The sequence below is a fragment of the Abrus precatorius genome, unplaced genomic scaffold (genome assembly GCF_003935025.1).
Source record: "Abrus precatorius isolate BTA unplaced genomic scaffold, Abrus_2018 Scaffold7, whole genome shotgun sequence".
NCBI classification, from domain to species: Eukaryota; Viridiplantae; Streptophyta; class Magnoliopsida; order Fabales; family Fabaceae; genus Abrus; species Abrus precatorius.
This window is the reverse complement of record NW_020874417.1, coordinates 10,481,697-10,485,406: the sequence shown is the minus strand read 5'-3', so window position 1 is coordinate 10,485,406 and position 3,710 is coordinate 10,481,697. Positions and strand designations below refer to the sequence as shown.

The 3,710-nt window shown below is 31.2% G+C and overlaps 1 pseudogene; it reads right to left on the bottom strand.

Moving 5' to 3' along the window:
* Positions 1–427: 427 nt before the first annotated feature.
* LOC113871460 lies at positions 428–2,404 on the bottom strand (annotated as a pseudogene).
* Positions 2,405–3,710: the final 1,306 nt, after the last annotated feature.

Genomic DNA, 3,710 nt, shown 5'->3' with positions numbered 1-3,710 from the left:
ATGATAATTAATGTAAATAATAATAACATCAAACATAATTAATATTCAAAGCATCAAAGAGAAAATATTTAAGAAAAAAATATCAAAAATCTGACGCCCAATTTAAATTCTTTCAATAAAGTGTTCTTTTTATGAACGACAATATAATATATATATATATATATATATATGTTAGTTATTTAACTATTTTTTTTATTAATCCCAATCTTATTTGTAAATTTATGAACCTTTTATTGAATGATAATTTTAATGTTTATCTCAAACATTATTAAAAACTTAAAATTTGAAAGCTTTAGTTAAAATAGTGGAAATTCATTAACTAGCTTTAACTTAGAAGTTGAGTAACATATTGGCAAGAAAAATAAACTTAAAATATGTATACAAGGGCATAGAGCTTGCAAACAATAGGCATAAAGACAATAACGTGTCATTCACCAACATAGTTTTTCACACATTTTTTTCTAACATAATTGAAATTGTCACATGCATCAATGTATCCAAAGTAAGCTTCCTCCAACTCTTCTTCAACAATAAAACTCCAACTGTTGTCCAAAACCCAATAGCAAATCCAAGCGCTATTACAAAGTAAAACCATACTTTCTCTGAAAGTAGGACAAGTTTAAGTGGCATAGAAAAGTCAAGCTAGACATCTCCTTTGGAATTGTGCCTGAAAGTTGATCATGAGAGACATCCAAAGATTCCAATGACTTCATGTTCCCAATCCCTCTACGAATTTCCCCTAACAGAGGATTGTGTGACAAATTTAGGCCTAGTAATGCAGTAAGAAAAGTTATTCCTTCAGGAATAGGTACCCTTAAACTGTTATTTGACAAGTCCCTGTTTACAACAATTTTAAATTTCTACTACAGTGAAGTTCTTTTCCTTTCATAATTTGGCTGGCTTCTTCATCATACCATTCAAAATACCTTGGCTCTTCAAGAGTTTGGGAAGTTGATGATTTATTTCCTAAAATCATTCCCGTGAAGTTTCCAATGCAATCAGGGATTGATCCCACCAACATGTTACTGGGAAGGTCCAATATTTGTAGTTTAGAAAGTTGGCATATTTGTGAAGGAATGTCTCCATGAAACTTATTTTCCTCAGAATAAGAATTTGCATCGAGTAAAAGGTGTCTCCAATCCAAGAGGGTATAATCCCTGACATTGATTCTCTCCAAGATCTAAAATTAACAATTGTTTAAAATTTCTCAAAAATGATGGAAACTCCCCTTGAAGACTGTTATTGTTCAAATGCAACCATACTAAAGTGGAAAGATAGCCAAATGAACTTGGAATAACACCAGATAATTTGTTAGAGGACAAATTTATCTCATTCAATCCATGAGTAGAACTCCAACAATTAGGAATTTTTCCAAATAATTTGTTGGCTGAAAGGTCAAGATGGTATAAGGAGTGTACTTTGCACAGTGAATCAGGAATTGATTCATTAATGTGGTTGCTTCCAAGAAGGATGTGAGTAACATTGGGCAATCTTTCAGCAATATTTTGAGGAAGTGAGCCTGAGATATGGTTATCGGTGAGGTTCAAGTATACAAGTTGCTTGGGAAATATGACCTCAGAAATCATGCCCTCCAAATGGTTGCTAGCAAGTCTATGTTGCGCAAGTTCAAAAGTTGACCAAGACTATGCGGAATTTTCCCATGAAAATAATTGCTAGAAAGATAGAGGGTGTGCAATTTGGAAAGTTGACCAAGGTTTTCAGGAATTGTACCATTCAAAAAGTTTTCTGAGATATCTAGGCTTTCTAGGCTTGCTAAATGCTCAATACTCCTAGGAATAACACCATAAAAATGATTAAAAGAGAGACGCAGGGTGATTATATTGACAAGTTGCCCAATACAACTAGGAAGAGAACCGTTTAAATTATTACTGCAAAGAAGCAAATACTGTAGATTGACAAGTTCTGTTATATTACAAGGAAAATCCCCACCCAACTGATTTCTAGAAATATCCAATGCACTTAGATTTTTCAGTTGTCCAAGAGAGTCTGGAATTGATCCATTTAAACGATTGTCAGCGAGATTTAGATACATCAAGTTTGAAAATTTTCCAAAATAAGGTGGAATAGGACCATAAAATAAATTGGACTGAAGTGCGAGTACTTCCAAATTTTCAAGCTTACTTAACCATGTTGGCAAAACACCATTGAGTTTGTTGTCACTCAAATCAAGTTCCTCTAAATCATATCTCATGCATCTAGATTGTAAACGGCCAACAAGTACATCTCCTTGAATGTTGTTTCTTGACAAATCTAGTGATAAAAGATGGCACATATTCCCCAAAATTGATGTTAGAGAACCCTCAACATGATTTATATGATTCAATGAAAGATTGAGGTACAGAACACCTTTTAGACTACCTAACCACGATGGAACAATATCAATATTTTACATTATACAAATCAATATAATATGTGGAAGGTGAAATACTTTCGAACTCAATCTAAGCGTACAGTTTAAAATATATTGAAAATAAACCATATGCTACCAATACATTATTGAAGATCATACTCTTTTGGTCATAATAAAAATCATTTATCCTAAGGTTTAACTTTTTTTATAGTACACATATTATTCAAAATAATAATTCACAATATTAACTGTACATACATAATAATTAGCAGCAAACTTATAGAATTTATTAAAAATAGTTTTACTCAGAACTTTTACTTTGAAATTTTATTCAAATAGTTCTGGAAACAAATCGTAAGTTTCTCATACCTAAATTTTCAGTCTTAACATTGAAATTTTAAGAAATGTTAGGATTATACTATTCAAAACAGGAAAATTGGAGTTTTTAAATCAAAACACATAAATAAGAATTAAGATTGGGTTCAACTCCTCTTATTTGAAAATTAGTCTCTCACAATAAAAGAGATGAGAGATGGTGTCTCTAAGACCATATTCTTATTGGAATTCAAGAAATGCTACGTTTCTATGGAGGATATTGTCTAAAAGACCAAGTTTCTTCCTATGTATCACAAAATAGAGTACTTTTGAGAAAGTAAAAAATGGAGAAAAGTATAAGTGAGATTAGAAGATTGAGCTCCAAGGAACTTACAAGGAAGCAAACGTGAAAATGTCCGAGTTCAAATTTGAAAAGGGGTTCAAAGTTCAAAGGGATTTTCTTTGAAAGAGGGGAGAGAGAAAACAAAGAGAAAATTAAAGGAAGGTATTTGGCTTGAAAAAACAAGTTTTAAAACAAGGAAGTTACTTAAATACTCTTCTTTGTCCACAACTTCTCACTTGAGCGAGACGTATTCTCACCTGAGCGAGAACACCATATAAAAAGATTATCCAAATTTTTTATAATCTTACTTGAGCGAGATGTGCCTTCTCGCTTGAGCTAGACAGCAGTGGTACAAAATAATTAGTCTCACTTGAGCAATATCTTTTATAGTTTCATAATTTCAAAATTTTTTGTTTCTCTTTGATTTTACAACTTGTTATTTTATATCTTATCTTTAAAACATTGTTATCTTTTCCAAGTTGCATCTATGTGTATCCTATATATATATATATGGTGATTTTAAAAAGGTATGCATTTACATGCACTGATGTAGTTTCAGTTTATAATAAAAAAATAACTTTTAAATAAATAGAATATTGAATGTCATTTTAGATCTTTAGGACTTTTCACAAACCCTATGTATGAAGTTAATGTTTTTTGAATTAAAACTTTCATATCTAC